A 10,518-nucleotide genomic window follows, 5' to 3' on the forward strand; every position below is an offset into this window, starting at 1 on the left:
TTGTTTTTTGGGGTGGGGGGCGCTCAGAATAATGTCCAACTTCTATTTTGGAGTTTGTAACTACAATACTTTGATAATGTCACGGCCTCCAGAGTGACCAACACAAGAGATACATTATATTACATATCCTTTAAGCTTTAAATTAAGAAATTTTTTCATTTTAAAACATAATTAAATTTGAACTGAAAATTATGACACACTTAATAAAAATTATTATAATAAAATTTTTAATATTTTTATAAAAATTTCAGCAAAATCTCTCCTCTAAATAGAATCTCCCAAAAATTTTATAATACCATATTTTACAAAAAAATATAATATCAATCAGGAGCTCAAATCTTTCTAATTAACAGACAACATATATTAAAATAGAAACCTAGCTATTGGCAACGTTGAGCATCTAATCATAATTTCTAAAATAAAATACATAAGTGTTTGTAATTACATCAAAAGGAGGGATCTCAATAAATTTTTCACCTAGCACGTCTAAAAGTCCTCAGGGGTCAGCAGCGTTAGCTAAAATATCTGAAATCAAAAATAATTTTTAATGAATAACGTCTCAATAATAAATAATTGAACATGAATCAAAAGGAAAGTTTGAAATAATTATATAAGTTAAAGAAACAATAATTTTCATAAAAATTTAATAAATTTTGAAATAAAATGGCTCTATAAAATTTTAAATAATATTGAACAATCATAGCAAATGTTATTATCACTTGATTTCAAGAAAGTATATAAATGAAATAAATACTTATAAATAACTTACGAAATAAAAACTAATGGAATATAAAAGCACCAAATAATCATATTATAATTATAGAGACTTATCAAAATAATTAACAAACATGGACACACAGGCAATGAGGATAAATAATCAAACGTAGCTTATGCCACGAAAATAAATGTGGATACACAGTTTGTGAAGGTAAATAACTAAATATAGCTGAAGTTATGAAATAAATGTGGATATATAGTTCACGATGGTAATACTAACCAAATATAATTTGAAGCCATGAAAAAAAAAACACAAGTGTTTATCCCACAAATAACAAATGTGAGAATAAAGCTCACGAAAACAAACTAGTTAGTCATTAACCAAGGCGTTAAGGGCTAACGGAATTATCGTTAACAACCAATGTCTTGTATAGAGCTCCTTTTAAGTTCAATTTCAAACATGCGAAAAACATCCATATCAAAGCAAAAATAAAAAAATCAACGTCAAACTCGCAAATTATTTTTTTGTATCAATTCAATATTTATCGGAATGAAATCTCATAATAAAAGTCCAATCTTGCCTTTATAAATTAATTAAAATTATCAAATTGCATAAAGAGAATTTCACAAAATAAGGTGATTTAATTATCAAAATAGTCAATACTCACATTTTAGTATAAAATGGTTTACATAAAAATATAATATTTTTGCAAAGATAAATTTTGATTGAAAAATTAATTAAAACACTGTCCATTTATTTAAAAAGTTTTAATATATAACTCGCTTTCAAACTATTCTTCTAGTAGTCAATACTCTTGATGTCCAAGTAACACTATTGTTATTTCCTTTAACAAACAGTCCTAAATATTGGAAACTTCAATTTCAAATTTAAAAAAAATAACACAAATAAACCTCAACTTCCATAATTTTTTTTTTCTTTTGCGTTAGTACATCAAAATTTTTATAAATACCTCAAAGGCCAGAATACATACATAAATAGAAAATTAGCCCCAAATTTAGCAATCAAAATACTCTTCCCAAGCATCTCTACATCCAATTTGTGTAGATAAATTGGCTTCCATAACACTTAAATTTCCAATAATACAATCATCACATTTAACATTCATCATCCAACAACCCGTACCTCTTAAGCATTTCATCGAGCATCTTGCACGCATGAATTTCTTGACTACTACCAAACTTTCTTTCTTCAAATTTCATTCCCCAAACTTCCTAATATCCATATTTAAAACAATTCAGCTTTCCAGATTTTAGTGCTTTAACACAATTACGTTTTTTATACCTAAAGAAAATCAATTTCCCAGCTCTATATGATTCACAGCTGGCAGAAGAAAGAAGGAAAAATGCTTCTCACCTCAAGTGGCCGATGACACACGCTCAGGGAAGAGAAGAGCAGAACCTACCACTGAAGAGGGGAAGAAGAAGACATCATCAATTCAACCTCCAACCCATAAATCAGTTCTCTTACAACTTCAAATCAGCTCTTTTCCTTGCTTATCATTCACGAGCGGAAAGAACGGAGGAATAAAGATGTTCAGGATCAAGAAGCAGAGCAGACACGGGCTGTGAGAATGGTGGACCAGCAACGGCGAACGCACGGCATCTCAGCTCTCTCATCGGCGACAGCAAAGAATAAAGAAGGAAGAGAAGAGGTCGGAGATGGCAGAGGAAACGGATATCAGATCGCACACAGCTTCTAGAATTTTCTCTTCCTCGCACTCTGTAAAACCGAGACTGGAATAAGGAAGAGAAGAAAGAGAAAATAAATCTGGTGAGGGTGAGGGTGTTTTGGTAATTTCACGGGCTGGAAAAAATGAATAAACTCCCTTTTTGATCTCAACAGATTCGAACTCGGGACATTTTGACCACACATGATTGTTCCAAACATTAATAAAAATACACTTTAGCCAAAATATTTATTCTCTTTTTTCTTCCTCTTCTTTTTTATCAAGGTTATTACACATAATGTCATTACTACAGCAATTAGCAACATATTCATGATGAACGGAACACTTTTGTTGCATTCATGTCTAAAGCTACTTATTATAATTCACTGGCTTTCCTCCAACTAAATGTTTGTTTAAGCTTTCATCCTTTATGAGTTTACATGAATAGAGATTGTCGTGGTCACCATTTGAATATTCTCCTTTATTAAGATGATTTGCACTGTCGAACTTCTTACGTAACCAAGGTAGTCAAAGGTGAAAGGTGTCCTAGTAGCACTAGATTCTAAAATGCTTTAGGCAAGAAGCGCTCAAACTGTACATGTCTAGTGAAGCATGGGACTAGGGTAAGAAAAATGTTATAAGTATGCTATACAAACAAAAATAGATAAATATAAATTTCAAACAGTGTTTGACATATAAATTATCTATCCAAACATAATAATCATCAAATGCACTAATAAGTCACTTATATCACTAGTTAAACATAAATAATCATATTTCTTTGGATATGGTTCCTTGGGGTGGCCTCATTTTATTGTTATTTTGCAATAACGACAACAACTATCATATTTATTGTTGTTTTGCAAACTCGAAAAATAAATAGCCTGAATAATAATTTAAAATAAGAACAATTATTTTACCCTTTTCTTAAACATCTAATTAAGGGTGGGTGGGACTTCTAAGGTTGGGTTGTTTCCTATTTTATCCAATAACTGTTTTAAAATTGATGCCCTGGGCTTCTGAGCTGCCCCATCCCTTTTAACATCAAATACATTGAGATGAATGAGGTGCTCTCCTTGACAGCAGCAAGAAGTGCCAAACGTACCATCACCAACGTGCCTAGTTGAAGCCAGCACCTCTTATGGTGTGAGGATGAGAGGCACTGGGCTTCTTCAGCACCTTGCCGCAGTGCCACCTTTAACTACACTGTATTTGACTGCATTTTTTATTATGCCTTATGATATTCTCATGGTAAATGTTTATTTCGGGAAAAATAGACTGAAATATAGTGACGGAAAAGGCAGTAGATGCACCTTTCATGTTGTTTGTAATAAACTAGATAATTTTTTTAAATAAATATATAAGTTAATTTATTTAAAATGTGTTTATACTTTATATTAATTTTTGAGATTAATATGATAAGTTATAGAGTTGATGTAGTGGCAGCTGAGTAAGTGTTTATTTATCAGATTTCAAGTTTGAATCTGATGAAGGCCAGAGGGGGAGTTAATTTTTTGCCCTTTTTCTGTGCGAAATTACCAAATTGCCCTTCTCACCATTATGATTTTTTCCTCCTGTTTTCTTTTTCTCCAGCAGAGCGTGTGGGTCAAGAGAGTTGTAGATTTCACCAGAAACTTCGAACCCTCTTCATCCAGCCTTTCGTCCTTTATCGCCATCCTTGCCATTCAACTGATCGCTGGTGACTTTGAGAACGCCGGAAATTCCATCGTGGGGAGACATTCATTGACCGGTTGTTCTCCCCTGTTTTCGTGTCATTCTCCCTTATCTTGCTGTCCGTGAAACTGTGCAAACACTCCAAGCTTTCTCGTCGTTTTTCTTTCGTCCGCTTCAGGTGGCTGTGAGTTCGCAGGAGTTCTCTTGATCTTCTCGCGTTGGTGTCGTGCAGCAGATCTTCTCTCTTCTTTCCTCCTCTCAGCTCGTTACACAGAGCTGTGTTTCATCTTGCTTCCCCGTTCAGTTTTGGTTGGGTTTAGGTGAGGAGTTTCAATCCCTTTTTATTATCAGTTCAGCTGTCCTTGTAAGTGTGGTTTTCTGTTGCTGTACATGAGAGTGGGGGCTGCTGTGTGTGTACATTATATTTGCAGAAGGTAGCGTGTGTTTAGTTGCTTATTTTATCCTCTCCTCTTTGTTTTCTGCCATGAAGGTCTTAGATGAGGAAGCCTCAAGTTTTAATTGCTTCTTGGTAGGAATATATGTGATTTGAGAGTTGAAGTTGGCATAAATTTAGCTCCCCTATTGCTCTCTGTGGCTGCACGTGCGTGCATACGAAGAAGAAATTTAATTTAAAGGGGAATGGTAGTTGTACAAGAAAGGATGATTAGGTTGCAGATTGGGGCTCTATTTGAAAATGATTGCATTAGTAATATTTTAAGGTTTAGAGAAGCTGAAATTTAAGAGAAAAATATTAATATTAACTTGATATATTATGCCTATATAATGTTTGATAAATTGTCTAATAAAAAATTTTACCTTAAAGAAATGAAATGGTATGGCTAAAGCTTTATAAAGAAAGTTATAAAGATGAATAATAATGTTTGGAGTAATTTTAAATCATAAATTTAGCTTTGAATTTTAGATGATGATGGGCAATTTGAAATTGTGTTTAAGATTGAAAATCTATTAAAATTTTATTTATTTATATTCTGATAGGGTGTGAGAAAAAACGATACCTTGACAAGAATTAAAGGGACGATACCTTTAAGAATTTTAAATTCCAACGTATAAGTGAATAACATTTCATTTAATTTATTTTTAATAGCGTTTTACTGAAATATTTGATTCTTATAAATTGCATTAATTTTAAAAATTATGGAATATTGATGAAGGATAAACAAATTATGATAGGTGCATTTATTTATTCCCAAGAATATATTTCGAAGATTAATGAAAGCATTCTTGTATGGTTATTAAACTTTGAAATTTATTGGCTACTCAATTAATACAAGTTTGGTATATTAGTTATAAAGTATGATTTTGGCAAATTTTGAGATTTGAAACAATTCATGCGAGTTTGGCGTTGAGAATGATAATTTCATTACAACAATAATTATTTTTTTCGTATGTCTGAAACGTGATTTTTAAGAGAACTCTAAACAAAACATTGCTGCTATTGGCAGTTTTGTTAGCTCATAGTGCGTTATGGTTAAAAACTAACTAGTTTGTCTTGTGGGTTTTATGCTCATGTTTGTTATTCGTGGGCTTTGTATTTGCATTTGATTTTATGACTTGAGTCGCGTTTAGTTAGTATTATCCTTATGGACTATGTGTCCATATTTATTTTTATAACTTCGGCTGCATTTGGTTACTTATCCTCATAGGCTGTGTGTCCACATTTGTTTTCTTGGCATAAGTCACGTTTGGTTATTTATCCTTGTAAACTGTGTATCCACATTTGCTACCTATTGTATTGAGTTCTCAGAATTCTAAATGTTGACTAATATGTATTTTCAAAATTTCCATGGTTTTTGTTATCAAGTATATCACTTTGATTTATGCATGAATAAATTATTTTCTTTTAACACGATAAAATAAATTACTTCTAATTTACTCTCATTTTATAGTTATGATTGTTATTTACAGACTTATAAGTTTCTTATGTTGAATTACCATCTTTTCAATTATTTTACACTATTATTTGAGATTATTATTTTTAATTCTTTTAAATTCTACTTTGGGAATGCTATTCACTGACAAAATATTTATTTTGATCTCAAATTTATTAGCTGACGCTGATCCCACCACCAACTTTTGAAGGATAATATAGCTATATTGGGTAAAAATTTTGTTTGGTACTGTTACTTTTTGATATAAATATTTAAACCTTAGGTATTTTAATTTAAAAGAAAGATTAATAGTTCCATAGAGACTGTTGATAAACTTTATTTTAATTTGTATGCTGGTTGCTGGCTGGAAAGAACTGCGCTCCTAATTTATACTTTAATCTGTAAAATTTTTGTATTGTAGAATTTTCAGAAGATCTTAATTATAGGAAAAATTTTATAAAAATTTTTACAAAAATGTTGAAACTTTATTATGACAATTAATATTAGAAATGTTAAATTTTTCATATTTTTTGATTATTTATTTTTAAAAATGAAATGAATGAGGTTTATGAGAATGTGTGAGGTAATTCATACTCGTATCAATCACCTTCTATTTTTAGGGTGTGACATTGTTATCATTTCTACTATGACAGCTAAAAATATGGCTTTCTTTCTTTTCTTAAAGTGTCGTCATGTGGAATTCAATAGTTCATACCATATGGAACATAACATTTATTAACCACGATCCAGTCCAGATCCCAGATGGTAGCAGTTTCAATTACTCATGTAAATGTGCCAGCGTGGAACTTTTTCTGTCACTTTTTTTTTTTTAAGACAAAACAACGTGGAACATTTTTTTTTTCCAGCAGAGAAGAAATTTGCTTCCCCCTTTTCATCTGCATACCTTTATTCATATCCTGTTTTAATAAATGTGAAAGCTGCTGTCATTTTAAATTCTTCTTTTTTTCACTAATAATATACAACTGTTTCTGAATCCAAAAACACTAGAGAAATACAGTTTTTCTCATTCAAAATATAATAAGTGTAAAATTCTGATAGCTAATTTCTGATTATAAATTTGGAAAGGAAATATATCTCTTTTATCATTTGTGGCCGTTTACTGGAAAAAAATAATGAAACTGTTTTTCAGTGGAGACTTACAGCGTCCAAGAACACGTATAGTTTCATAATTTATTCTTTTGAAGGGAACTTTTTGACAATTAAAGTGATATATAACTGCTGCAATTTTTTTTTATTTATTTTCTCATTTCTCCAGGGAATATGAAGATACATTTGATCATGCATAGCTTTTTAAAATTTACGTTTGACGTATGCCTATCTTTTTAAACTGCACAGTTGAAAGCACCAACTTGAGAAGATGTATTGAGTCCATGTGTGAAGACTAGTTGAAAGTATAAAAGAGATTAATTTTGCCCCATCCACAGACTGTGTGTGTTAAAGCAGTTGTTTTGGTGGCCGGACATTGCTTCTTGAAACCCCCCCTTCTCTCACACACATTCAAAACAGACATTTCTGAGTCTCTGTACTGTGTGTGTGGGTTTTTTTGGGTTAAATTTTCACAAACCCCGGCACCCTTATAGTTCTCTCTAACCATCTGTTGGCCATGTCTGTGATAGTGCATTTAACTTTAGATCAAAGGGATGATTTCCATCCTTATTTTCACTGCTAGTTTGAACAATGAAGTACCGAGATTGATCAATTTGGATTGAGTTTTTAATCATTAGGTTTTTTTTTTTTTTTGTGTGGCTAAAACAAGCTAACTGATAGCGAAGAAAGAAGTCAAGAATGATGATCTTATACGAAATTTTAGGATTTAAATTAAATCTTCTCATTGGAAAGGTCAATTTTTCTGGTAAACCAACATGAATATGCAGAATACAGTAAATCAATCATTATAAAATTTTTGTAGGAAGCTAGTGGCTTATGAATGGTAGTAGGATTGGATGGATATGATTCGTTTTGAGCTGCGTACTTTATTTGTCTATAATAGTTTTTTGAAATATATATTTTATTGGTAATTGTAATTTGTTATATCAATGAAACCCATGGCTGTGGGATTTCACAAGTCAAGAATCTAGGAGATTTGTGCATCACACAAGCTAGTGGTCTAAAATACACCTGTGCAATGCACGGATCAGCATTCTAGCTGATGTATGATGAGCTTAATTACTTTTTAGCAAATAATCTCTGCATTAGATAGTTAACTTTTTTAGATTCATATCATATCTTGACAGCTTGAATTATTATCATCATAAACTTTATATTTAGTTGAAATTGTCATGTAAATAATAATTTGCTATTTCAAACTTTATGTTTGGTCTTTTGAGGTAGATAGTCTTTGTGCCTTAAAGTTAAAATTCCATGTTTCTCATGCCAGTGTTGTTTCAAGTGTTTTATTCATGATGAGCTCTTTATGTGGAACTTTACATTGTTTCAAGGATTTTCGTGAAGTGTTGGAGGTTGATTATGATGCAACTGATGAAAATATCAAATTCAATTATCGAAGGCTTGCACTGGTTGGTTAGCTATCCTCCATTAGTAGCTCCTGGAGTGGTTCCCTCTATGCTTTTTCATTACGAAATTTCTTTATTTTGGAAGTTTGAGTTCTCACTTATCCTTGATTGGGCTTGGAATGTTGTAGAAATGGCATCCTAACAAGCACGGAGGTGATAGTGCGTTACTGCAAAATTCCAAGAAATCAAGTAAGCTTACAGTGGTAAATTATAAACTCTTTCATTGACGGTAAAATATTCTGTTCCCTGTGTCCTTGTCAACGTTCAATTGTATAGTACAAGCGATTGTAAATTCAACAATTGTAGTCCTTCGTTCATGTGGATTTGAAATGTAGACTTTCTCGTGGTGGTTTGGTGCTCTTGTTTTCCCATTGTGTTGCTATTATTTCTTTCTGATCTCCTTTTGCCCTAAACTAGTTTCAGAAGCATATAAACGTACCTTTTCTCCCCTAGTAGGAAGTTTAATGAAAGTGAAGATATATGACATCATGATAAGTCGCCTCTAATTCAACAACTATAATTGACAGAAATCCAAATTAGCACATACGTTTCATTCTTTACTAATTAAAACCTTGGGTCCTTACCCCTCTAAGAAACTCATAAACATGCCACACATGAAAAATATTCTACAATTGAGTTATCTGTTCAGCCTGTTTTTTGTAGGTTGAAGACCCAATGCCACATTGTTTACTAAAATATCATTCATTAACCCTCTATCCAGGTTGGGTCTCTTTGATTTGCAGGCAAATGGAAGATTTGTGGCTGGTGGAAATGTGAAGGAGTGCTCTGACCTTATTAAATCTTCCATTTACTCACAGATTAACGGGAAACCAACACATGTAGATTAATGAAAGATATTCTAGTTGAACAAACATGCTATTAGTCTTTTGAACACCGAAAACCTTAATGGATCCCTTATTGTCATATCCAAATTTGGTTTTGGTTGTAGTGTGTTTTTGGGCTAAGGGAGGGCTGCATGATGGCGGTCTTGCTATTGTTTATCATGCATAATTTTCAAAGACCATAATTAAATTTATCATGCTTCTTTTACCTATTTTCTCAAGTGCCTTTTGTGCATTAATTAATTAACTCAGACTAAACTTCTTTCTCTTCGATTCCTTCTCCCAAAAATTTTACTATATCAGTATTGTAGTTAATAATCCAATCAAATTCAATTAAATCTCAACCACACCATCATCTCCTCTCTCTTTTTAACCACTTATTTCAGCTTATATCAAACTTCCCTTTCCTATACACACATATATGTCACGGACAGCAGCAGTGGAAGAGAAAATTTTGCAACTTTAATCATCAAGTCACACATCCACTCGCATAGGCTCAACAAGACAGAGATTTTGAGACAGAGATTTTGAAGTCCCACACCATCACAGCAACAACTCCTTCGACATATACACACACAGAACAGAGAAGGAAGATATTTGAGAACCCTTACATCTGATCATGTAATGATCTTAAATTTTAAATTAGTATTATAATAAATGGGGAGTGGTTAATTATTGAAACTCCTGCTAATAATATTTTTAAGGTCTAAAGTTCAGATTCTACTGTACATGAAATGACCATAAATTTTAAAAAATAAATAAATAAAATAAGAAAAACATTTGTATCTTTTTTGTAATTTTCTTTGTGCCTTTTCTTGTAAAATTCCCAATTTCCTTAATGTTCATATCTCTTCTCTCGGTCATACGCACACGTCAGGGAAAAACAAAAAAAAAAATTGGATCCTTTAACTCTCAATCCGGTTCACCATTTCTGTCTCCCAACGTGCATCTCGAAGCTTCAGGCGATTTTTCATTGTTGTGTGTGCCCTTAGTCACCGACTTACCCTTTGTTCTTATCCCCCTGCCATTTAAAAACAAAAACAGAGCATGTGAATGGGGGGAGAGAGAGTGATGGAGTGCCCAAAAATTTCCTTCCCTTCGCTGAGTCGATTGCTCCCCTACACCTTACTGTTGACTGTTCTTGTTGCTACCGTTGCTGCCTGCTACTCTTCTC

At 32.3% G+C, this 10,518-nt stretch overlaps 1 long non-coding RNA gene across 1 annotated transcript; it reads right to left on the reverse strand.

Moving 5' to 3' along the window:
- Nucleotides 1-339: 339 nt before the first annotated feature.
- LOC129313338 (uncharacterized) lies at nt 340-2,509 on the reverse strand. Its single transcript, XR_008593893.1, has 2 exons — nt 1,862-2,509; nt 340-525 (listed from the first exon to the last, which is right to left on the reverse strand). It is a non-coding gene; the product is annotated as an uncharacterized LOC129313338 (long non-coding RNA).
- Between the last annotated feature and the right edge of the window lie 8,009 nt (nt 2,510-10,518).

This window comes from Prosopis cineraria, unplaced genomic scaffold, assembly GCF_029017545.1.
Source record: "Prosopis cineraria cultivar Desert tree isolate PC_DT_omini unplaced genomic scaffold, ASM2901754v1 PC6, whole genome shotgun sequence".
NCBI classification, from domain to species: domain Eukaryota; kingdom Viridiplantae; phylum Streptophyta; class Magnoliopsida; order Fabales; family Fabaceae; genus Prosopis; species Prosopis cineraria.